At 52.6% G+C, this 26,508-nt stretch overlaps 2 long non-coding RNA genes across 2 annotated transcripts in view; one reads left to right on the top strand and one right to left on the bottom strand.

Annotated features, from left to right (window-relative positions):
• Positions 1-26,508, top strand: part of LOC142069082 (uncharacterized) — a 289,489-nt gene that overhangs the window by 169,853 nt on the left and 93,128 nt on the right. The window lies entirely within an intron of this gene.
• Positions 1-26,508, bottom strand: part of LOC142069081 (uncharacterized) — a 289,831-nt gene that overhangs the window by 197,009 nt on the left and 66,314 nt on the right. The window lies entirely within an intron of this gene.

Raw genomic sequence — 26,508 nt, 5'->3', positions numbered from 1 at the left:
GCCAGGCTGGGCTCCAGGAGGGCTGAGGACGGGATGTGAACACCCTGGGCCCAGACGCTCTCCCAGTATATCGGGGGGGGGGTCCCCAGCCCAGGTGTCTGGCCTGAGCCACGCGAACCCCACGGACAGCAGCAGCCGTCACACAGCTTCCCCTTCCGCATGGGGACCTGGGGGTGGGGGTGTGAAGAGCTGCTGCCACTTTGGTCCTTGCTGCTCCGGGGCCGGGGGAATCGGCACCTCCCCTGCAGTCCTGGCCAGTGGAGGGGGGCTCTGCTCTGGGCTTCTGAAGCTGTTGGGGGCTGAAGGCATCCCTGAGAGGGAGGTTTGGGGCCCAATCTGCCCTGGGTGCCTGAGGTGGGAAGGGGGGTCTTGAATCCTGCTTTGCCCACCACGCCCCTGTCCTTCCCTCCCTGGTGCAGGGACCCCCCTGGATTCGGAGCAGGAGGAAGGGGTGGACATGGCCAAAGATGAAGCTGCTCTCAAGGTCATCCGAGAGCAGCTCCAGTGCAGAGATAAGGTACAAATGTTCCCCACCTGGGCTGGAACCAAGATTGCCCTGTCCCTTCCCAGCATCCCCACCCCCTGCCGAGGGTCTTGTCCCTCCTGATCCACCACCCCTAATGGGGCCCTTTTACATCCATGATGTGGGACCCCCAAGATGGGGGTGTTTGTCCCACAACAGCCCAGGTCGTCTCCCCCCACAGGCACTGTCCCAGTTCCTGATCCTTCTCGTATAGGAGTGGTGGGGGATTTGGACAATAGGCGGGTCCCCACAATCCCCCATTGAAGCCTGAGCCCTGAAGCTGGTTTGGGTGGGGCAGGAAGGTCCCTAGCTAACAGGTTCTCTCTCGCTATACCCCACTCCCGGTGGGTCCAGGACGAGGGGCAGCAGCTCCTGTTCCTTCAGGCCATCTACCCCGCATGTCTGGCTGCACGGGAGAGAGGGGAGGACACGCTGGAGCCGCGCTGCTGCAAGGCGGCTGTGGTGAAGAGGATTGTGGTGAGTGAGACACGCCATACGGCAGCTGGAGGGAGGAGAGAGACATGGGATTGGCAGGGGTATGGCCGGGCTAATGGGTGGGGGCCGGGTGGTGTTGGAGGGGGCAGCAGAGAACAAGGATTGCTGGGGCTGAAGACTTGGGAGAAGAGAAGGGAGAAATTGTGAAATTGGTCAGTAGTGGGCAGGGGGGGAATTGTGGGGCTGGATAGCAGCTGAGAGTTAGGGACAAGGAATCACATGGTTCCAGCTCGGTCGTCGGGATGGGGCTGAATGGGGGCAGTTTTGACAGGGAGGAGGAGAGAAGGGGATTGGGAGTGAGCTGGGCAGGAATCCGGGAAGGGGGACAAGTCTGATGGGCAGGAAGGAATCAGAGGAGCGGGAGGTGGTGGGGGATCCTGCTGGCCATGTGGGGCACTGGCTGTGTCATCTCCTCACTGGGAGGTGTCAGTCGGGCCTGAATCTCACACGCTCCTTTGTCTCCTTTGCGTCTCACAGGAGCTCATCGAGGAGCTTCCCGATGACTCATCACCCAGCGCCGTCCTCGCCCACTCCCTGGCTGCAGTGGGCTACCTCTGGTACCGAGACAGCCCCACCCCCCCACCCCGCCAGCTCCCCTCACCCCAGTGCTGCTCAGGCCCAAGGCTGGGAGTCACCGTCACTGTCCCTCCCAGGTCACCTCCCAAGAGTGGCGCCTCTGGCAGAGATGGTGGGGTGGGAAGGTTCACTCTCTCCATGACAGGGACCTTGGGGAGGGTCTCACTCCCGGGCTCAGATACAGGAGGGGCAGCAGGCTCCAGGGAACAGGAGCGATTCCTGTCCTGCCACTGTCTGTCTGGGACGCCTTGGCCTTGTCATTCCCTAGCTAAGTGCCTCAGTTTCCATTCTCGCCAGCCTGTGCCTCTATCCCTGTGGCTTGGTGTCCGTGTTGGCGACAGTCCCACCCCTGTACTGCACAGTCTAATACCAGCTCCTCTCTCTTGCCAGCACCATGAAACCTGCCCTGGAGCCAGCCCTAGAGACCCACCTCTTGCGAGCTGCCCTTCACTCCATCTTCACCCTGGGCACGGAGAAGGACGCCACTGGCATCCAGGTACCTCCTCGTCCTCCATCCTCCTCCTCTTCCAGAGCAGTCCTTGGTCCCTGCTCCCTTGATTTGCTGGAGCTCCAGCTTTAGGGGTGGGGCAGCGGAGATGGAACAAGCTGCAGGGTTAGATCCTTCCCTCCAGCAGCGAAGAGATTACCCCTCCCTGGGGGATTTCTTTCTTTCTTTCTTTCTTTCTTTCTTTCTTTCTTTCTTTCTTTCATAAGCCCTGTTTTGCCCAGAAGCCCAGCTTCCATCCAAAGCAACTTGGCTGTTTCATACTCTTCTGCCTACGAGGCCCTCTGCAGAGACCTGCTAAGCTCATGGATCAAAGGTCCAGGGGTCATCAATTCTTGTGAATTGCCTGCAGTGGGATGTGAAGGAGAGAGGCCAGGATATGTGTTTTTGGGAGTCTCCCCAGTGCTTCCCAGAGACCCCTCTTCCCATCCTGTGGCAGGTGTAGGCCCAGGTTCCCTAACTCTGACCCATGCTTTGCAGGCTCTCCACAAAGTCATCCCAGAGGTCCTGGATGCCATGCTGGGGAACCTGCTGACAGAGTCCCCAGACACAGATAGGCTCCACTTCATCTTGGAGGTGAGCCCTATTTTACTGTAACTCTTTGGGGGACTGGTAAGGAGAGACTGGAAGATGCATTTTCTACTCTGTCTTCCTAGCTGGGTACCCAGTTGGCCGTCCTTGGTTAGGGAGGTCAATGCAATGTAGTGTCAGGTCCTTCCTTCTTGAGGGACAGAGGAAGGAGCTGGGACTTTGAGCCAGAGCTCTGCCTGGTTCTGCTGAGCACTAAGCACAGGGCTCCTGGCTGTCTTGGGGAGTGAGAGTCTGAAAACCCACCCTTCCCCCACCCCTCCAACACACAGAGCCCATGAGATTCGGGAGATGGTTCTCAGAGCAGAGGCACACGCTCCTTCCTAGAGAAACAGGAGGAGCCCAGGGAATCAGCCCTTTCCTCTGATCTGCTCTGAAATTCCTGGGGGGATTGTGCTCTCAGTCACTCCCTACATCCCCCCAAGGATTTGCGTAGCAGGGAAGGGCCGAGGGTTCAGTCTCCTTTCTGGTGAACTGTTCAGGAATCAGGAGTTCTGGGAGGATGGGACCAGCCCTGACCCCGAACATTGTCCTAATCTAGAGAGACGCTGAGAAGTTGTTACCTGAAGGGTACAAGCTGCGTCCTGGGGGAAAGAATCCCCTTCTAAAGCTCTGCCATCAATGACTCAGCTATTCCCCCACGCGCAGAATGTCTCAGGCCCCTGGGGCTGGGGGCATGGGGCTCATTTGCAAAGCAGGTGCAGCTGGCCACTGAGTCTGACCTGCCTCCTTTCCCCACAGCATGTCAACCTCTGGGTCGTGTCCAGGGTGTTCCAGGAGCGAGCCAGGGCTATCAGGAGCAGCACAGCCCTGCTGAGATACACAGTCACCCTCCCTGAGTTTGACGTAAGTGAGCTCCGAGCCCAGCTTGCTGGCTCCAGGGGGAGGCGGGCTGGCTCCAGTGGGCTGCAGGATCTGCTGCTGCTGCTGCCGGGGCTGTGGCTTAGGAGGGTTCTTCATGGGGAGGCAGAGTCAGAGCAGGACTGAGCTAGGCTTGAGTCAAGTTCTTCTTGTCCTGGTTCAGTGTTGTCCCTGGGCCTTTAAGGGGACCATGCTCCAGCCCCTGCTTGGCATCCCAAAGCAGCTCCGGGCTCCCTTGGCAGCACAGCAAATGAAGGGTCGATCTCAAGCTCCTCTCCCCCAGAATCTCCTGCAGAGGGGCTAAGAGGAAGGAGCCCTCTGGCCCAGGGGGGACAGGGAGCTGAGAAGAAAATGCTGATGGAGTCCCCTCTGCTCTCCCTTCCATTAGATCTCAGCCGAGTTCCCTCGGATGGGTCACCATGTGGCCCAGCTGGCTCTATTTGTCAGCGATCCAGACAAGGACATCAGCCGGCAGGCCAGGGAGGGGACTTACCGGCTCTACCAACTCCTGCTCCAACAGAGGGGTAAGGAACCCAGCTGGGACACAGAACCCAATAGGGGACTAAGAGTGACCACAGGTTGATAATGGGACCCCAGACCATTTCTCTCAGACTGACCCCAGCCGGAGGACAAGTCTCTCTCTGCCTCTGTTCTCCACTCCACTGTGCAGCCACCAATGGGATTGGAAGGACACAGAAACTGCAACCAGAATGAGGAGAAAAGTCTCTCTCTCTCTCTCTCTCTCTCTCTTCCAGGCCTGACCATACATGAGGCGGAAGATCTCTGGTGCTATGACTGGCACCAGGACAGGAGGCTCTTGGGCTACAAGAACACAGCCAGAGTGGGGGAGGTAAGGGCACTGTGCCAGGGCATGACACAGCTCAGGGAGTGTGGCTGGCTGGGTTCCCTGTAGTGGATGCCTCCTGGAGACAGGAAAAGAGCCCACTCCTCATTTCCAGCTCAGAGTTCCTCATCCAGCAACCAGTGGGACAGGCTGGTGCTAAAGGTCCCACATTGGAACCTCGCTAGTTGCCGTGATTTGAGGAGAATCCCCCGTGGGTGAGTTAAGATAGGATTATGGCTTTGGGTGTCTCTCTGCTCCTTGTCCCCCTGGCTGATCCCCAAGTGTCTGAGAGGAGAGCACTGGCTCAGCCAGTCACGATTGCTTGATCAGACCCTTGTTGAATTCCCTGCACCCTGTAGAAGCAGAGAAAGGAGGTGGGGTTTGCCCAATTCCATTGCCGGTCAGGAAGCAGAATGCCCCAACCTGGGAACTGGGTAGGGGACATAGTGAGCTCCAGAGCCAATATGGACCACATGGGCCCCCCTCATGTCTCCAGACCTGGCCAGGGAATGGCAGAGTATCTGGACCTCAGCCACTGTTCCAAAGAACCACATTGTCACTGAGCCAAGTTGCGGCTCCTTGCTGCACAAGTAGAAAATCAAAGACACCCCCCCACCCCCGTCTCACAACTGTGGTGAGAATATCCAAACCTTCGAACACACCGTAACACAGTGCCCCCAGACTGGAGTCAAAGGTGAAATGGGTGATTTCCACAACATCACAGAGGAGGCCTTAGAATGACTCCTGGATCGACAAGGGCATCTACAGAACGCTCCTCCACAAACGCCCCGTGAGAGAGACTGTGTGAGCTTGTCCCGCCTCCCACAAGCTGAATTGCTGCAGCGGAAGAAAAGTCTCCGAGGAGCATCTGGGAGGGGGACTGGGCCATGAGTCTCCTTGTCCTTGTCAGGCTGCAGGTTGGATTCCCCTTGAAGAAACCAAGGAGCTGCAGAGGCCACAGCCAGCAACTAGAGAAATTACTTAGCTGGGGGAAGAGACCTCTGGTCTGTCAGCTCCAACCCCCTCCCCCCCACAACAGCACACACAAACTCCTCTAGCCGCTGAGGTGCAGGAGATCTCTCTGCTGGAAGCAAGACAGGGTCCCCTGTCGTCTCTGTGCCCTACACAGCAGAGTGGGCCTGCTCACGCATTTTAGAGATCCATTTCCAGCCCATCCTGGCCCCTGCCATAAATTGGCTTCCCGAAAGAGCCACCGGAGGCTTTGGTCCCTCAGCATCTGCGACCTTTTAATAAAGGGGCTTCCCTGAGCCCTGGGACCCTGAAAGCCTCCTGGGGAATGAAGTGCCTTGGCCACAGCAGCTCTCTTCCCTGCCCTTTGGGGCACGAGACACCATTGTACTACCAGGACTTGGAGGCTGGCTCTGGGCAATGTGCTTGATCCTCGTGTCCTCTTGGGTTTAGGTCTTTGGAAAATTTTTCTCCGTCGAGCAGAAAAGATCCTTCCTGCGGACAGCAGTGCTGGCCATCCACGACCCTCTGCTGCGTGTCAGCCAGGCTGGGCTGGTGCTTGTCTACTCCCTCCTGGGGGAAGCCCAGCAACTGATGGGGGACACAGTAAGCAGCTGCAATCGACTGAGGAGCTTGGGGTGGGGCCCAGGGCCCCATTCCCATCCTATCGGCATTCGCTGGCCTGGTAGCAAGGAGCCTAGTGGGGACTTCTGGACTTCATGGACTTCTCTTCTTAGGATGTGGTGCTCTGCTATCACTCCTGGGAAGGACAGGAGAGTCCCCTAAGTGCCCTCTGTGAACCTTTCCTGCCCCACAGAGCTGCACCCATTTCCCCATGGCCTAGTGTCCATGTCACCCAAGCCACCATTGAGAGTTGCTCCCTTCCCTGGCAGCCTGGGAGGCCAAGGACTGACTGGTGATGGCGACTGAGCAGGAAGGGCTGAGGCACATGGGCGTGGGAAGCTGGTCTTGCTGCTGGTAGGGCTGGACCCGCTCTCAAGAGATTGGGAGGATTCAGTCAGCAGGGGTTGCTGACCTGCCCCGTTCACCAGGGCTGCCATCAGCTTTTGTCACTGGGGTGACTTGGGGAAAGGTCTCAAGCTCTCCCCATCCCACTTCACTGCTGCCAGAATCCCTCCCGCCCCCCGCCACCCTTCTAGAGCCCCCTCTCTGCCCTACCTGGGTGGGGATGGAGGTGGGGGTGGAGGAGAGGGTACTCCGAATTTGAGCGGTGTCCCCAAGTGGGTTGGAGGTGGAACAGCTGTCAGGGGCACTGATGGGGAGGTGGCAGGAGCTCACCCAACAAGGACGGGGGTTGGCACTGGAGGTCACTAGAGAGGACAGCAAGCCTCCATCCTGGGAGTCAGGAGGGTGAATCCACCACTCAGACATGAGCAGCTGCTGGGTGGAAATGATGGTGCTGGTTCCAGGTGCCCTTCATCCTCCCTGATTCCTGGGGAGTGTCTCAGTCTCTGACATGTTCTCGTTCCCCTGCAGCACGAGGATGTCACAGCCAAGGTCATGGGCCAGCTTCACATCATCCGGCACTTGCACCAGATGCCCGAGGCGCTGCAAGGGCTGTGGCTCATCTGATGCTCTTAAAGGTTCCTCTCCCTGTTCAGCAAGTCCCGCTCCCTGCTGCAGGTACTGCTGTGTCTCACTATAAATGGGGGCTAGTGGAAGCAGAAATGGAGGCCCCTGGCACTCACAGAAACTCTCTCCTCTCTGTGGAGCTGGGTCCTTCCCTCGGCCCCCCAAATTCCTTCATCTGGGGCAGGAGCTCTTTCCCTCACACCCACATCCCTCCCCTCTTTCCTTGATCTCACCCCCATCCCATTTCCCGTGCTCCCAGGCAGAGATCTTCCTGCCCCATATGGCGCAGAAGGAACTTTGGGTCAGGGCGACAGACTGTCTGCCAAACTGAAGCTCAGGAAGCTCAACATTTGAGGAGGTGAGGATGGGACGGAGGCTCCGGGCTAGCTTCATCTCCTGCCCTTTATTCTTCCTTTGGCCCTTCTCTGGGCTCTCAGAGTCTGACATGAAGAGGAGCCTCCTCCCCCCCGTATCTTCTAGGCCCCGGGGTGTGTGACAGCCTCCCAGATGGCTGCAGTCAGAAGCTGAACCACCTCAGGGAGCAGTGGGGACAGGTCCCTTGTCCTAGGAAACCAAGCAGTGGAAGTTCTCAAAGAGGCTGAGAGGGAAGAGCCCGCTCCCTCATGGAGGTAAGAGCCATTGACTTCTTTGGGCCTATGGGTTTCTTGGGGGAGAAATGGGATCCCTGCTGCATAGCCTGGCTGGGAGCTTCCCCCATCCCTGGGACAGAGACATCTCCATCAGTGTGCCACCCTTGTTTTTTTCCTAGCAAGAGGCTCCTCAGAGAGCTCCTCAAACCTGTTCTCCTGGGAGCGTTTCTGGGAGGAGGCTCCCGTCCCTCAGTCTTCAACTCCATCACCTAACATCTCCGCTCTCCAGCTCCACTTCCCGCAGCGGGAGAAACGGACCTTCAGCTCCCAAAGAACAGACTCCGACCTCCTTCTGATCAGCAATGGGGTTTCACCATCCCTTCAGCCAACCTGTCAGCTGGGCTGGACCGGATTTGAAGGAGGAGGGTATCTAACAGGGTGGCTTGGCCTATGGCTGCCTAGCCTGGGGCTAGGCCAAATTGATGACCAAGTGAGCCCCACCTGAGGGGACACAAGTGAAAACATCAGCAAAAGTACAGAAGCAAAGCGAGCTGTTCAGTAGACGGCCTTGGTCCAAACCCTGGAGTCCATGGTAGGACTGGCTTCTCTCACCGTCCCTAAGGAAGGGGACATAGAAGACCCTAGAAACCCAAGAAGGGCAGGCCGAAGCAAAATCTGGCTGAGGAAGAACTCCCCATGAGGGTGGAAGGCCTTGTTTCTGTTCAAGATATTTTTGGACTTTGTTTGCAAGGAGCTTGACCCAGGAAGGAGTGGAGTAAAGGACAGTCACCTGGTTGGAGGGCTGAGTTCCCAGCCAACAAACTGCAAGAGTGAGTATCAGCGGGGTTGCTAGCCCAGCGAGAGAGCGGTGACACGAGGCCTGGTCAGCATCTAGCGGTGAGTGAACTCTGGTACACACCCAAAGTGGCTGTGTCTGGAGCCCTGGTAGCCTCTTCTGTGGGAAGTTCCCATGGGTCAGTGGGGCCGGAATCTCTCCTGCTCCTTTGGTCTCTTTGGGCTTCACACGAGATGTCTGGTGAACTGCCCTTGGACTCTGGTCCCAGCACCGCTCAGAAATTATTCGCTACCTTCAGAGAGACAGGGCACAGCTCAGCTTGTTGGGTAGGCTGGAGACTCACACTTCACTGGAACACACAACACTGAGGTGGTTTGGGAAGCATAGTGACAAAGAGAGATTTAAGTGATACTAAGCAAGAGAAAGAGACAAATTTCAAAGAGAGAAACAAAACACAACACACTTTGTAGTGACTAAAACTGAATCTTAACAAGTCACAACCTTTGCCTTAGCAGTTTCCAGATGAACATCTCAGCTTTCCTAACAGACCTTCTTTGATGTCCCTGTAGGGTAGAAAACTTCTCTGTCGAATCCGCGGATTTGATTGCTTCGTCTTCTGGTTTCAGACCCTCTGTTCTCCTTCTGGGGTGCCTGGACCCTGATTGTAACATCTCTCTGGCCCAGCCTCTTACACAGATGTGTGCTGCAGCCAGCCCAGTGCAGGGAGCAGTGGGGACAGATGATCTCCTCCTGTCAGACCAAGCAACATGAGTCCCATTGAGGCTTAGATGGAAGATCCCAGGCATCTCCTGGAGGTAAGAACCGTCCACTCTTCTGGGCACTTGGGGCTGTTGCAAGAAAGAGGGGGCTCCTGTTCCATAGCCTATTTGTCCTCATGACTGTGTTTTTTTCTTCTCAGAGGATGCATCCGGGACCCTGGAGACTGTTTCGTGCAGGAGGTTTGAGCTGGGAGAGATCACTCACTGTCCTGACCCATGGGTCATTAACCCGGGTCTGCAGGGTTCCTCGGAGCAGCCACCCTCCAGCATCCCACCTGGAAGCCTACGAAAAACTGCTTAAGCTCGGACTGACGAAGTCCAGACCCAGTTTGAGGCTCCTATTGGCAGAGTCCCAGGGCAGCTAAATGGCCCCCGGGACCTCATTAAACCAGCAGCAGGAACAAGAAGCTGTCTGAACAGCCGCGCTCCTCCCCGGCTCTGGACCGTTTGTTGGCTGTTCCTGCTCCCACTCCCCAGGCTTGATTTCCTGGCATCCGGACTCGGGTTGACTCATCTGATTTGAGGTTCTGAACACAATTTGGTTTTTTGCTTCTGCTCTTCCCGTGTCCTGACCCAGCTGACTCTCGACTCCTGTCTCGTGAGTGTGGACTCTGCCTCTGACCACTAGGTCTGGGTGCCCATGACCCAGCCATGACACTGACTTTTCTTCAATTCCTCCAATGCCCTTTTCTGCTCTCCAGCTCTGCTCTCCCAGCAAGACACACCGATCCCTTGGCTCCCAGAGTCCTGCTTGCCTGCTAGTCAAGGGCTCAGGGGGAGTGTTTGTCTTGCTTCCTCCCCCACCACAGCTTCTTTTCCTCGGGGACTCTCCCTAGCGCAGAGGAGAATCCGTCCTGGCAGCAATTCAGGAAGTCACAGAAGGGATGGTCTGCTCAGCTCCCTCTGCAATGCCACTGCCCGAGACCATTACGAGTGAGTGCCCAGTGACTGAGCCGGCAGCTCCTTGAGAGACTCCTGGGGGCAGCGTAGTCGTGTTTCACGGTGACGGCGTGGCATTGAAGAGACTCTCCTGCTGTCCCAAAGGGTTTCTGTTCTCCTGCACGGTCAGACCGTGGGGCCAGGTTGCAGAATGGGGAAGAGCTGTTTGGCGATGAGTCGGAGGATTCACCATACAGGTGGCTGCAGCTGCCGAACCTGGAGTCCCTGTGGTAGGGTTACCATGCATCCAGATTTTCCCGGACATGTCCAGGCTTTTGGGGTTTTAAATTGCCCTCCGGGAGGAATTTGTCAAACTCTCCAAAGGTCCAGGATTTCCCTCCCAATGCAGCACTCTGGAGGCCGGGGGGGGAGCTGCACGCTCTGCGGGGGAGCGCTGAACTGTGTCTGGCTCCACACCCCAGACACAGTGCTCTGAGCCGCAGAGTACGGGGGCTGGGGGGGCTGGAGAAGGGGCATGGGGTCCCAAGGGACAGCCAGGGAGCAGGGAGGGGTTGGATGGGTCAGGGGTTCTGGGGGGAGCCTGTCAGGGGGTGGGCATATGGAGAGGGGATGGGGGAGTCAAGGGACAGGGAGCAGGGGGGGTTGGATGGGGCGGAGGTTTGGGGGGAAGTCAGGGGCAGGGAGCATGGGGGATTAGATGGGTCAGGGGTTCTGCGGGGGCAGTCGGGGGACAGGGAGTGTTTGGATAGGTGTGGGAGAGCCGGGGGTTTGTCAGGGGGCGGGGGTGCAGATAGGGGGCAGGGCAGTCAGGGGACATGTAGGGGGTGGAGTTCTAGGGGGGCAGTTAGGGTGGAGGGGTCTCAGGAGGGGGCAGTTGGAGACAGGGAGAAGGAAGGCTTAGATAGAGGGCAGAGTCCTGGGAGGGGGTGATCAGGGGACAAGGAGCAGGCGGGGTTGGATGGGTTGGCGGTCCTGTGGTGGGCAGTCAGGGGGCAGGAAGTGGTAGGGAGGAGATAGGGGGCAGGGCTACCACTCCCCCCCCCCCCCCCCCGCCACCGGAGTGTCCTCTGTTTTGAAAGTTCAAATATGGTAACCCTACCCTATGGGCCCAGCCTCCACTCCTGAGAGTTCAGGCGAACCTCCCCCTGTTCTCAGGGAGTCTTTGGCTTTGGCGGCTGGGCCTGCCTGCCGAGACAGAGGACTCAGTGTTTCCATCGGGCTGCTCAGTTGCAAATGCAGCCATCCAAAGACGTGAAGAATGGAAGCGAAAGAGCAAAACTGGACCATCCGCTGACCTCCTGCAATCAAGTGAGGCCAGCCTGGGACAGACCAGGGAAAGCTCCAAGGTGGCTGATGGGTGCAGGAATCCAGGGGAGGAGAAATAAATAGTTCATGATGAATCCTACGGGCTTTTTCTTGTGTGGTGAAGGGTTTAAAATGGGTCTAGTTACGATCACATTCAACTTTACAATCGCTATGTCTGATTGAAGGGCAGGTCTAGAAAGGTCAGAGGTCACTCGAGGAGCTTCAAGTCTCAGATTCTGTCCCTATTGCCTGCTTTGACCAGCTGATCTCAACCCAACACATCCCTCAGGTGGTAGCAGTGGTGAGCTCTTTCCCTCTTTTTCTGGATTAGCCACCAGCATGGGGACAGGATACATGTGGCTAAGGAAATGGAGAGGCGTGGGGGTCACGTGCAGAGGCATGCAGATAACCTGCAGAGTTGCCTGTTAATGCAGCTCCCATGGGGGAAGAACGGTAGGGTACCGTGCACTCCGGGGCACTATTTCCAATTTTGGTGGTGGCGGGGAGGATAATTTCACCCTGATTCCAGGGGCTACTTAGGCACCTGAAAACTCTAGTGTTTTGACAGATAACTTAGCAATGAGCTAACAGAAACACTTGCCAGACTCTTTTCCGGGGAAGACAGCTATAAGAATGGATCCAGGGAATGGTTCTGTATTTCTGAGCTGTTTGGACACTTTCAGGGAGCATTCCCGATGCAAGACAGAGATTCCCAAAGTTATCCTGGGGAACCCTGAGAGACTTATGGAAAACTAGCAGATCCCACATCTCTGCTGTCACTTTGCACGGACAAACTTGGACTGTCCCAACCTGTTCATGTATTTTACCTACTTTAACCTCTCAAGAACTTTCACATATGAAAGAAAGAAAATTAAATAAATGACGTAGTTACACTGATATAGGGCTGTAGCGTAAACCCGGCCTCAGAGTTGTCCCATTGAAATGGAAGTATTCACAGCAGTAATTAAAGTGAAACATGCACGTAAGTGTTTCCAGGGCCAAGATTAAGGCCACAGCTTATGAGAGGTGCAGACGCAAGAAGAGAAGAGCTGTGCAAAAACTGAAATGCCACTCGGAACTTGGCCCAAACAATGCATCACGAAAAATAAACTCATCCTGTTATACAGTAATAGAGCTGGTTCAAAAGGGTTTTACACTGACAATGCAACCTTTGAACTAAAAATGCCACTTTGGATTACATTGACCATTTGAACAAAGTTCCCTTTTTAAAAAAAACATTTTGGATTTCTCTGCCCACTTGAGAGAGAACGTGGAGTTTTTCCCACCAAAACTAAACAAAACTTTGATCGTTAAAAACATTTGCAAATAAGTTTGAAGACTATGCTGGGGGGGGGGGGGCAGGGGGGCGAGTGGTTTCTTCTTCAATTTTCATGAACCTCTCCACCCTTGCTGTTTTTGACCAGTTCTAATTATGAATAAATGTCTGTATGTACATGAATAATAAATATGTCTGCTACTGAAACATTTACAAACAACGGCTCTGTCAAGGTTCCTCCCCCACTCTGAACTCTAGGGTACAGATGTGGGGACCTGCATGAAAAAAACCTCCTAAGCTTATCTTTACCAGCTTAGGTCAAAACTTCCCCAAGGTACAAAATATTCCCCCCGTTGTCCTTGGACTGGCCGCTACCACCACCAAACTAATACTGGTTACTGGGGAAGAGCTGTTTGGACGCGTCTTTCCCCCCAAAATACTTCCCAAAACCCTGCACCCCACTTCCTGGACAAGGTTTGGTAAAAAGCCTCACCAATTTGCCTTGGTGACTACAGACCCAGACCCTTGGATCTTAAGAACAATGAACAATCCTCCCAACACTTGCACCCCCCCTTTCCTGGGAAATGTTGGATAAAAAGCCTCACCAATTTGCATAGGTGACCACAGACCCAAACCCTTGGATCTGAGAACAATGAAAAAGCATTCAGTTTTTTACAAGAAGACTTTTAATAAAAAATAGAAGTAAATAGAAATAAAGAAATCCCCCCTGTAAAATCAGGATGGTAGATATCTTACAGGGTAATTAGATTCAAAAACATAGAGAACCCCTCTAGGCAAAACCTTAAGTTACGAAAAAGATACACAGGCAGAAATAGTTATTCTATTCAGCACAATGCTTTTCTCAGCCATTTAAAGAAATCATAATCTAACACATACCTAGCTAGATTACTTACTAAAAGTTCTAAGACTCCATTCCTGGTCTATCCCCGGCCAAGACGACTACAGACAGACACAGACCCTTTGTTTCTCTCCCTCCTCCCAGCTTTTGAAAGTATCTTGTCTCCTCATTGGTCATTTTGGTCAGGTGCCAGCGAGGTTACCTTTAGCTTCTTAACCCTTAACCCAGAGGAGCTTTCCCCTGGCCAGGAGGGATTTCAAAGGGGTTTACCCTTCCCTTTATTTTTATGACAGGCTCTCATCAGGAGCACTGAGGTCACATTACGCAGAGAAACACCCAGGCCTGCAGGGTTCATATTCTCAAAGACATAAACTGCCCCAGGACGGGAATGTAACACACAACACAGCCTGACTGGCACGGGTTGGTTAGGTGCATGTTTTGCTGTTGCTGGCAAATTGTGCTTTTTTGAGGTGGGGGGAGTTATATTTGAAAGGAGTTCTTCATCCTCTCCCACTCTCATCCAGGGGTGCCACTCTCATCCACTCTCATCCAGAGGGGAGACCAGGGCCCACCACTTTTTACTGGCCATAAGTGTGAGCGACTGGATGAGTGGGGAGAGAAGGGAACGGGGGAACGGGGGGTTGTTTGGGGGCAAGGGGCGGTGTGAAGTGGGAGCGCAGAGAGAAAGGCTGCATGAGGGGGGGCCCCAGGGAAAGGGGCAGTTTGAGGGGGCAGGACCTCGAGGAGAAGGGGTGGCAGAGGGGCTGGGCCACAGTTTGGGTGCCAGCAGACCCCCCACACTTTTAGGAAGCTTTTGCCCATCCTGCCCTCATCCCAAATTAATTTATTACAGTAAGAAAACTTTGAGCAACAAGGAGACTCAGAGACCCACAATATAACTGCCAAAATCCTCACCCGCCCCTGGAGCTGGGCAAACAGAATTTTTTGGTCGCTGGCAATTCCAAAAAAAGAGATGGAAAAAAACTGGTTTCAGGCTGAACAAAACTAACATTTTTCCAAATTTTTGATGAACCAAAAAGCTTTAAAAAAAAAACAACACCCAGGAACATTTCAAGGGTTGTAACTTTTTGAATTTTTAAAATAAAACTGAAAGACATTTTTAAACAAAAAATTATTTCAAGCTGAAAAATCAAAATGGTTTGTTTGGAAAGTGTCTAAACGGAATGCTTTGACGTGTGAAGAACGGGGGGGAGGGTCTGGATGTGAACAATTCAGCAGACGGGATACGAATTCGCAAACTGCTGAATCTGCATTTTTCACCTCAAATAGGTTTAGATGAAAAGTTTCACCCAGTCTAGTCCCCACCATTGAGGGGCATTGTAGGAGGGATCAGCTCTTCTCGCTGGTTCCCGAGCCCAAGTCTGTCTCCATTTAATGGGTCCCTCCCCCCACTCCGGTTTAGGGTTGCCAATTTTAATTGGACGTATTCCTGAAGATTTTATCACATGACATAATCTTTCATTCAAAATTAATCTTTAATTCCTGCAGACTCCCGGTCACCCTGGAGGATTGGCAACGCTGCTCCAGTTTCCTGGGCCACACCCGTGTCCCCACCTAATGGATCCCTTCCTCTGGGTTCCTGGGGGAAGCGTCTGTCCTCCATTAGCAGGTCTCCTTCCCCATTCTCCAGGGCTGGGTCTTGATTCCTGTTTCTGGTTCCCTGGGCCTGGTCCCCGTCCCTGTCACACACTGTGGGGAGCTCAGATTCCTGAGAATCCTGCCGACTTCCAGGCTGCGGGGAGGGATGAGTCAGCAGCTTCCTGAAGACGAGTTGCGAGTAGGCAAACACTTTTCCTCTACCTTTCCAAAACCCACATCGGTACAGTAAGACTAGCACCCTCACCACTGCCACCAGTCCACGCACCAGGAGACGATTCCAGGACGCTGGCTCTGAAACAAAAGCGAGAGAGAGGCCCCATGACTAAGGGACTCCGTTAAATCATCCCACTGCTGCCATGAGGATCCCAGAAGATGAAGATGTTCCTGGGATACAGGAAGAGCTGAGCTGGGTCGTGTGCACATGGGCAGCACTCAGAGCAGTGGGAATGAGATCTCCAGGCTCATTATCCCCATCGGCGAACCTGACGGAGGGAGAAAGGTGAGCCCGGCAAAGCAGCCATTACCATCTACCAATGTGATATATGCCATCATGTGCCAGCAATGCCCCTCTGCCATGTACATTGGTCAAACTGGACAGTCTCTACGTAAAAGAAAAAATGGACACAAATCAGATGTCAAGAATTATAACATTCATAAACCAGTCGGAGAACACTTCAATCTCTCTGGTCACTCGATCTCAGACCTAAAGGTCGCAATATTCAAACAAAAAGACTTCCAAAACAGACTCCAACGAGAGACTGCTGAATTGGAATTAATTTGCAAACTGGATACAATTAACTGAGGCTTGAATGGAGACTGGGAATGGATGGGTCATTACACAAAATAAAACTATTTCCCCATGTTTATTTCCTCCCCTCCACCCCCCACTGCTCCTCGGACGTTTCTGTTAACTGCTGGAAATGGCCCACCTTGATTATCACTTCAAAAGGTTTTCTCCTCCCCCGCCCCGACCCCCGCTCTCCTGCTGGTATTAGCTCATCTTAAGTGATCACTCTCCTTACAGTAAAAAGAAAAGGAGTACTTGTGGCACCAAATAGAAACACAAGTAAGGTGCTTTGCATGTTCTTGTCTTTGTTTAATTGTTGTTTCTTTTGCTTTTTTGGTTGCTTTTTTTTTGCTCGCGAGTAAGTCTGCTGCTGTGAAAAGTGATGTTTGTACGTTTGTTAATATCACGTCTCACAGCAGGAGACTTGCTAGCGAGCTGGGAGGCAGCGAAAAGTGATTCACAAACATACAAATATCACTTTGCACAGCAGCCTTCCTCAGACCCAGCAAGCTGGGGGACAAATTAAGCCCTGGATGGGAGGTGGTCAGGGTCCAGGGCTGGCCTGACCATGAGGCGAACTGAGGCGGCCGCCTCAGGTGCCAGACTGTGGGGAGGCACCACTAGGACCCAGAGCGTAGAAAACTGTGTCTGCTGCTGGGGCATCTGTATTCTCTGCTCGAGATGCCCAGAGATGGGGGAGTGCTGTGCTGGAGGAAGGAGGGCACAAGAGACCTAACAGGCAGGCAGGAGAAAAGTTGAGGGGAACAGCAGAAAGCAGCAGGAGCTGCAGGGAGAAAGAGGAGGAGGAGCCTCTTATGTACCTCTCTAGCACCCCCAGGAGCCTGGACTGATTAACCCCAGCTTCTTAGGCAGCTTCCTGTTTCCTTCTGCTTCCCTGAACCCACCTGGGGAGAACAGGCAGTCAACTGAAACAGTAGGAGCCAGTTAGGCCCTTAAGACGCTGATATCTTCCCTCACTCAGGCCCTGTTACCAGCCTGCTTATTTGTCCCCTTCAACTGAGTGTTGAAGGCCACTATAGCTGGCACAGAACAGCAGTCATGAGTGAAAGAAGAAAACGCCCCTCTGGAGCAGCACTCAGAAAAAGAAAGAAAGTGAAGGAAGCTTTTCTATCTAAGCAGGAAGGAGCTCTCCTGAGATACACAGACACAAATGTTCACAGTGAGCCTTCCGGCCCCAGTGAGGAGGTGAGTGGTGAGGAGATGTCTGATCTTCCAGTTAGTCGGAGTGCAGGTGACCTGGCAGCTACTGCAGCATCCCTATCTCCATCTCAAATGGATGTAACCATGCACATTCCTGAAGAAAAGTGTAGATCAGAGAAGAGTGTGGTGGAGGTGCAAGAAACAGCTGCTCCTGAGTTTAGTTCCTTAGATGATCCAGGATTGTGGACCCACTTGAGCAGTAACCCGAGGGACTTCCTTGTACTGCATTGGCCTCAACAAGTGAAAAACTTCATGTTCCCCAAAGACAATGAAAAGAGAAGTTTCCATCCAACACTTTACTGGTGTGAAATCCCCAATGGTGACAAAGTGGAGAGGCCATGGCTTATGTACTCAAAAACCCAGAATGCTGCATACTGGTTTTGTTGCAAACTCTTCCCGTCTAATGTTCCAGCCACATTGGGTTCTGCAGAAACAAAGGACTGGAAAAATCTGGCTAGAAATCTGGCATGCCATGAGAAGGCAGCAAATCACCAGAGAGCATTCCATAGGTGGAAAGAGCATGAGATGAGACTAAGGTTAAAGGCCACCATAGATGATCAGCATCAAGAGAAGATTGCATCAGAGTCTCTTTACTGGCAAAATGTTGTGAAAAGGCTCATTGCCATTGTGAGAATGCTTGCTACCCAAAACCTAGCACTGCGTGGCACTTCAGATCAGCTGCATGTGCCAAACAATGGAAATTAACCTTAAAATTGTGGAGCTGATGGCTGAGTTTGATGCTGTATTCCAGGAGCAGCTAAGAAGTGTCACCACCCAAGAAACATGTACACACCACTACCTTTGAAAAACAATTCAACATGAGATCATACAGTTACTGGCAACAAAAGTCAAACAGAAGATGGTGGCAGATCTGAAGTCAGCAAGATATTACCCTGTTATTCTGGACTGCACACCTGACATCAGCCATACAGAACAAATGACTTTAATGGTGCGTTTTGTAACAACAACAGAACCTAGTGAAAATGTCCCTGCAATGGTGACTGTCAGAGAGCATTTTCTAGAATTTATTGACATTGATGATACCACAGGAGCTGGTATGACAGATGTGCTTCTTAAAAAGCTGGAAGATATGGGAATTGCGATAGCTGACATGAGAGGTCAGGGCTACGATAATGGTGCCAACATGAGAGGAAAGAACAGAGGAGTACAGACACGGATCTGAGAGTTAAACCCTCGAGCGTTTTTTGTCCCATGCAGTTCTTATTCATTGAACTTGGTGGTCAGTGATGCAGCATCAGCTTCTAGTGAGGCTGCTGAATTTTTTAATGTAATTCAAAGCGTCTATGTATTTTTCTCAGCATCAACTCATCGATGGCAAATTTTGAAGCAACATCTGGGAACATCCTCTCTGATACTGAAACCACTGTGTGCCACTGTGACAAAGCGGGACTGTTCGTACTGTTCCCTCTGAATATTGTGGGGGTGCCTCAGTTTCCCCTAGGCAGTTCTTAAGTATCTAGGTGGTGGGATAAGGGCATATGATCGTTGCAGAGCCCTAGAGGGCAGGTATGTGCAGGGGTCTGGACACAGAGAATGGCCAACACCCTGTTTCCTGGCAACTGATGGCCTGGGCCCTTCCCCCCTGCAAGGTGAGAACTAAAGGATTGGAGAACAAAGGAATCAGGTGACCTCCTGGCCCGGGAAATGGACAAAGCCCAGAAGAGGAGGGGCTGGAGGGAGTTTCAGTTTTGAGGCTGGCTGGGGACATGGAGTGAAGTACAGACGTGGTTGTCTGGCTCGCTGCCCCCCAAAATGGACCCAGCTGAGGGGTCCTGCTCTCTGCACCTACAAGCTCTGTGTTAGACCGTGTTCCTGTCGTCTAATAAACCTCTGTTTTACTGGTGGGCTGAGAGTCACATCTGACTGCGGAGTTGGAGTGCAGGACCCTCTGGCTTCCCCAGGAGCCTGCCTGGGCGGACTCGCTGTGGGAAGCGCACGGAGTGGCAGAGGATGCTGAATGCTCTGAGGTCAGATTCAGGAAGGTGGAAGCTGTGTGAGCTGTGTGTCCTGCAGACAGTCTGCTCCCAGAAAGGAGACTTCCCCAGAGTCCTGACTGGCTTCGTAGGGAGCAGTTCCAGAGCATCACCCAGGGACTCCGTGACAGCCACACAATAGGAAAGTCGAGTGGAGGCGATAAAGCCTATCAAACACCAAATTGGGAAGATAGATAATGCCATAGTTGCTATTATGGAGGATAATGCTATGACAGGAACTGTTTGTGGGAGAACAGTGGCAGAGGGAAATGGAATCACCAGAAACATACATAACTTCAAATTTCTGTGTAGCTTAGTGTTGTGGCATGACATAATGTTTGAAATAAATGTTCTAAGCAAGAGACTCCAAGGTGTTGACCTTGACATATCTGGAGCAATGGAACAACTGGACAAAGCAAAGTCATACCTACAGTTTTACCGCTCAGATGAGGGATTTCAAAATGTTTGAAAAGTGCAGAGAAGTTGTTAGAGGAACTTGACACTGAAGCTATTTTCCCACCCATTCAAGGATACAAGAGTCACCGCAGAAGAAGACATTTTGATGACGAGGCACGGGATAATCCCATCAGAGACCCCAAACAACAATTCAAAGTTGAATTCTTTAACCAGGTGCTAGATTGTGCAATACAGTCAGTTGAAGAACATTTCATGCAGCTCAAGGAACACAGCAGTATGTTTGGGATGTTGTATGATATTCCAAAACTCCTCACTGTACCTGAAGAAGACCTACACCAGCAATGCAGGGCACTAGAGACAGTGTTGACACATGATGACATGCGCGATATTGATGCGAGTGATTTAGGTGATGAACTGAAAGCCCTTTCAAGATACATTTCAGCAGGATCAACTCCAAAGGCTGTCCTGGAATATATGTGCACAAAGAAGATGACCCACCTCTTTCCAAATGCTTTTGTTGCTCCGCGCATACTTCTAACACTTCCTGTAGCAGTTTCCAGTGGAGAACGCACCTTCTCCAAGCTGCAGTTAATAAAAACACATCTGTGCTCCACAATGACACAGGAGAGGCTGGTCGGCCTTGCAACCATCTCAACAGAGCATGAGCTGGCCCAGACGGTGGACCTCCAGCAGGAAGCAGTTCAAATCTTTGCAGCCAAGAAGGCACGGAAAGCACCACTTTGATTATTCAAACAGACAAAAATGCCAGTGTTTACCCTGCAGACAAGAAAAGTTACATTTGCTGTTCAGGCATTTAAAAGTTAAATGTTACTTAAAATTTTGGAACAAGGCATTTGAAGTTGTTAGTTCAACGCTACGAACTGCTGCCTGCACAATTTGCGACCTGTAGTTGCTACTGACATCTCTATTCTCCCTTTTACTGCCATGAAACAATTTGCTGCCTTTGCCTTTCCCCATCCTGCCGTCCAGAGGGAGCATTCCCATCGCAACTTGCTACCTGTCACCTTTCCCCATCCTCTACCTTTCCCCATCTCCTGGCCCAGGGGTAACAGAGCGCGATGATGGGGGTTCCGCTATCACAGTAGTGCTACCTCTCCCTTTCCTCATGCTCTGGTCCAGGGGCAGTGCGTTATGACAGACGGGGGCATTCCTGTCACCATTTGCTAGGAGTGTGACATTTGTATTTTAAATTTGGACACAAATAAAGTACCTCTGTGATTGGGAAATGTGTTCTACAGCATTAAACCTCAGGGCGAGTGTTTGTAAAGCCCAGAACGAAGGCGGTGTTATTTCTTTATTAGTCTCAGTCCATTACAGATTAGAACACAGAGTTTAATCTGATCAGGGTTTAAATTCTTGTCGTGTATTTTGCGCAGCCCCCCATGCCCTCCTCCAATATGCGATAAAAACTCCATCGGGGTTGAAAATATTTACCAGAGCTCCACTCCGGACAGCTCCAGCTGAATTTAAGCCCTGAATCTGAAAATCAACCCCCTGTTCGCCTGTCTCCCATTCTCATTGTTTCTTGACTTTAGCAAAGCTTTTGACACGGTCTCCCACAGTATTCTTGTCAGCAAGTTAAGGAAGTATGGGCTGGATGAATGCACTACAAGGTGGGTAGAAAGCTGGCTAGATTGTCGGGCTCAACGGGTAGTTATCAATGGCTCCATGTCTAGTTGGCAGCCGGTATCAAGTGGAGTGCCCCAAGGGTCGGTCCTGGGGCCGGTTTTGTTCAATATCTTCATAAATGATCTGGAGGATGGTGTGGATTGCACTCTCAGCAAATTTGCGGATGATACTAAACTGGGAGGAGTGGTAGATACGCTGGAGGGGAGGGATAGGATACAGAAGGACCTAGACAAATTGGAGGATTGGGCCAAAAGAAATCTGATGAGGTTCAACAAGGATAAGTGCAGGGTCCTGCACTTAGGACGGAAGAACCCAATGCACAGCTACAGACTAGGGACCGAATGGCTAGGCAGCAGTTCTGCGGAAAAGGACCTAGGGGTGACAGTGGACGAGAAGCTGGATATGAGTCAGCAGTGTGCCCTTGTTGCCAAGAAGGCCAATGGCATTTTGGGATGTATAAGTAGGGGCATAGCGAGCAGATCGAGGGACGTGATTGTTCCCCTCTATTCGACATTGGTGAGGCCTCATCTGGAGTACTGTGTCCAGTTTTGGGCCCCACACTTCAAGAAGGATGTGGATAAATTGGAGAGAGTCCAGCGAAGGGCAACAAAAATGATTAGGGGTCTGGAACACATGAGTTATGAGGAGAGGCTGAGGGAGCTGGGATTGTTTAGCCTCCAGAAGAGAAGAATGAGGGGGGATTTGATAGCTGCTTTCAACTACCTGAAAGGGGGTTCCAAAGAGGATGGCTCTAGACTGTTCTCAATGGTATCAGATGACAGAACGAGGAGTAATGGTCTCAAGCTGCAGTGGGGGAGGTTTAGATTGGATATTAGGAAAAACTTTTTCACTAAGAGCGTGGTGAAACACTGGAATGCGTTACCTAGGGAGGTGGTAGAATCTCCTTCCTTAGAGGTTTTTAAGGTCAGGCTTGACAAAGCCCTGGCTGGGATGATTTAACTGGGAATTGGTCCTGCTTCGAGCAGGGGGTTGGACTAGATGACCTTCTGGGGTCCCTTCCAACCCTTATATTCTATGATTCTATGATTCATCCTCAGGGTTGGCTGCGGTGGCCCATGACTCCAACTCCTCCGGTAGCCATGTTGCTCGGGGGTGGCACGGCATTACCGCAGAGGACAGCGTGCAGCTCCTTGTCAAAGCAGCATGTCTGTGGAGCCGCATCAGAGCTACTGCTTCCCTCCCTCGCCTCCTGGTACGCCTGGCGCAGCTCCGTGGCTGTCACATGGCAGTGCTGCGGGACCCTCTTCTAGCCCTTCTCCCCCACACTCCGAGCAATCTGCTCATAGACGTCCACATTTCTACGCTGGATCGGAGCCGGGCCTGCACAGCCTCTTCTCCCCACAGACCCAGGAGCTCCACCACCCCCTGAGCGGTGCCGGCAGCAGGGCATTGGGAGCCTGGAGCCTGCTCAGCTGGGCAGTTGCTAGGTGAGCTCTCCATGCAGAGCAAAGAGGAAATGGAATTTCAAAAACTCCCAGTCCTTAAACAGGAGGGGCTTGATCCTGTGACCCTGGCTGATGGGCAGCGGAGTTCAAAACAGTGACCAGAGTGGGTCACAAGGGGGCATTGTGGGACACCTCCTGGAGGCCACTTAAGCTGATGTAGGCAACGCAGCGTATACACTGCCACTGCGTTGACCTAACTATGTCGACGTAAGCGCTGGACCTCTCTTGGAGGTGGAGCTATTCAGTCGACGTAGCAGGTGAGTTAGGTCGGTGGGAGGTACACTGTAGTCTGGACGCTGGCATTATTAGGTCGGCGTTTAAGCTGCCAGACTTCGACCTAACTCTGTAGTGTAGACCAGGCCTTAGTTGCTTAAGTCCCTTTGTGAATCTGAGCCTTTCTTTTAATGTTGCTCATGGGGGGAGGGATAGCTCAGTGGTTTGAGCATTGGCCTGCTAAACCCAGGGTTGTGAGTTCAATCCTTGTGGGGGCCATTTGGGATCTGGGGCAAAAATTGGGGATTGGTCCTGCTTTGAGCAGGGGGTTGGACTAGATGACCTTCTGAGGTTCCTTCCAACCCTGATATTCTATGATTCTATGATAAATCCTTTCTCTTTCCAGTTTCGTAACTTGGAGACTTGTGTAAACAGTAGGGAAAAAATGACACCCAATGAAATCCATTTATTGGCTTTCCGGGGCACAGTTTTAAGGTATGATCTCGGAGGCTGAAGAGAAAAGAAAGGGAAGATTTTCTCAGTGAAAGAATAATTGAACATGAAGATGGGGGTCTTGTTATCAGCATCGTAAAGTGCCACTTGCTCTGATAAACCCTGATCTTTGTGAGTCTTATGCTCAGAGTCACAGAAGTCTGTGGGTAGGTGAGAGCCTGGAATTGGTTCCAGCAGAATCTCAGAGCCCAGATGCCCTCTTCAGGTTTTACACAGAACCATCTCTTTCTCTTCACTGATGTTCTGGCCACATCAATGGTCCAGCTTTCCCTATTCCCCACCTCCACCTCCCAGTGATGTTTCCCTGCCAGGAATCCTTCAGAGCCCAGTGCACACAACAGAATTAAATCTCTCAGAATTGTTGGGCAGGTCCTGTCATGTGTGTTCATGTCTGACACTTTTCTGATCCGCAGACAGGTTAAGGTGAGGGTGAGCAGTTCCTGGATCCCATGCAACCTCTGCTGGGGACGCAAACTCCGTATGCAGTAGACACTGGGCTTTCCCTACACCCTGGAAGAGACTCACATTTGCTGAGCTGGAATCAGGCCATAGTTAAAGTTACAGCCCCTGCAGGCTATGGTAAGAATTGTAACCCAGCATGCCCTAGGAGTGCTGTGAAATTCACAGGGACAAGCTTGACTAAATGCTGGAGCTAATGTTGTCAATCTCTAGTGTCAGCTACAGCTCAGAAAATCCCCATTAGGATGCTAGCATTTTTAAAAGACAAACTCATTAGAAAGCTAGGGGAAAAGAGAGAACAGTTACACCAGTGAGGCCCTAGTGAGCACTGTGTGGGCAGATGCAAAATCATTAGTCCATCCATCTGCAGGGCAGCCTTAGAAAGACTAGGCAATAGTGAACAGCCATGGGGCAGCAAGACATAGCTCTGCAGGCCCAAACAAACATCTTAAGTCCAATCTGTAAACAGGAGTTTCCTGGGCTCATCTTCTTGGCCCCACTGCCCACCTCCCCTCTTTTCCCCTGCTCGACTTACATCTGACCTAGTTCTCTCTGGATTCCCTTCAGAGAGGCACCTGAGAAAGATTCAGCCATCCCCCAACCCCTTGTTCTGGGGAGAAACAAAGTGAGTGACAAAGCCTTGGGGTTGGGACCAAGTAAAGATGCTTCTTTCTGGCTGGTCTGTTTCAGTTTAATAACCCAAATCCTGCCCATGTGGCCAGTGGCTGAAAGTCCATTGGGGAGCTGCTCAGGGGGCTGCATGAAATGCGCTGGGATCTCAGCCTGGTTCTCGGGGTGTAGACGTCTCCATCACACGCCGAGGTAACCAGCAAACTCTCCACTGATCGTGCCCCTCTGTGCGAGGCTCAGCGGAGAGGTCAGGGACTCAATGGACTGTGCAAACAGAGCTCCTCTTTCCCCTTTAGAGAGAGATTCACCCCAAGTCAGGGCATAGGACCAATGGCCCAGGAAAGTGTATGTGAAGGGAACTGGTACTGGGACCCCTGCATTGTACACGTAAGGGGTTACACAGAGTCTCCCAGCTCCCTTGTCTATTCCAGCTGCAGGAGGGGGCATCCTGGGACAGACTGAGGGGGCCTCGGAGAAGCAGCCACCTGGGCCTAGAACATGTAATGTAACCATGGTGGGAAACGGGCAGTGACTGGAGCACCGCTGGGGACCCGTCTGGTTCCAAGGATGGCTCTGCAGAGGGATACAATGTTGCAACAAGATGCAATTTCCCTTCCTCGCTACTCTGAGTGAAGGCCACAGGAAGATCATCCAAAATTCGTCTCGCCAAGCACAACCCTGCAGTGTCCTCCTTTCTGATGCACCCCACCGCGCCCTCCCCTCACTTCCCAACAGGGGGCGATTGTGAACGTGGAACCCCCGCCAGAGCCCTGTACAACACAAACTTATTTCTTGTCCTCCAAGCAAGCCAAACGAGGTTGCCCTGCCCTGGAAGAGCCCAGCTAGCTTACAGATGGGGAAACTGAGGTACAGAGTCTGTGTCATTCACTGAGCCTGCCCATTCTCATCAGCCACCCCAGTCTCAGCTGATTCTGTGTTATCAGCGCTGCATGTCTGCACCATGCACAGAGCGTGGCTGCTCCCACTCCACTTCCAGCACCGCGTGTCTCTGCCATGCACTAGGCATGACTGTTTGCAGCTCCCCCCGCCCCAGTCCGTGCTATGTCCATGTCATGCCCCAACTCTGCACGTTCTCAGCGCTGTGTGTCTGCCATGCCCCAAGTTGGCCGGCTGTCGGCTCTCTCAGCCTGCTCGCACTGCTGTGTGCCTGGGACATGCACAGAGCCGACCTATTCTCAGCTACCTCCCCTGCCCCCAGCCCCCGGGCTGGGTGTCTAGGCCATGCTCCAAGCCTGAATCAACTGCACCCTTGTTTCAGTGTTGTGCAGCTGGGCCATGCACCACTGGCCTGTGGGGCTACTTGAGCTGGTAGGTTCATTTCCAAAGGCCGCGGGGTTCAGTGATTGAGGTGTGGGTCTGCTGTATTTGACGGAGACCTGGCACGAAGGTGTACGTTTCTAATGGTGAGAGTAATTAAGCACTGGAGCAATTTGCCAAGGGGCATGGCAGAGTCTCTGTCACTAATAAGGTTTAAATCAAATTCAGAAAAAAAAAATCAAAACGATGCTCTAGGAATTATTTGGGGTAAGTGCCGTGGCCTGTGTGACACAGGAGACGAGAAAATTGGTCTAGAAGATCACAGTGGCCCCTTCCGGCCTCGGAATCCATGAAACATCGTCCCAGCTTTGTCTGAGTTCACCTTCTGCAGCCTCTTACCACATCTGCAAAGCACAGGTACCTCCCCCAAGGTGCGATGCCTCAGCCAAGACAAACTGCTGAGAAACCGCCGCAGAAGAGATTGAGTTCTTCTGCCTTCCAGCCCCGGGCCGGCTCCAGGGTGTGCTGGGAGTCTCCCTCACCCAGCCCTGGCCAGGATTCTGCTGGTATTCCAGCCTAGCTCAGTTTTGGAAACAGCTCGTGTTGGGAGGGGCTGCATCTCACGCACCCCTTGACCAAATGACTCCAGATTTGTACCCCTGACCCTTCCCTCTGCCCTCAGGTGGTGGATCAGGTTTCTAGCCCCTCAGACTGCGAATGTGAACTTAAAGAAAAAGGGATAATTTGGTTTGGGAAAGAAATGCTGCTGCAGCACCATGGTGCGGCCAGGTGCCAGCCCAT

Source organism: Caretta caretta, chromosome 14 (assembly GCF_965140235.1).
Source record: "Caretta caretta isolate rCarCar2 chromosome 14, rCarCar1.hap1, whole genome shotgun sequence".
NCBI lineage: Eukaryota > Metazoa > Chordata > Testudines > Cheloniidae > Caretta > Caretta caretta.
This window is presented reverse-complemented; position numbering and strand designations above follow the sequence as displayed.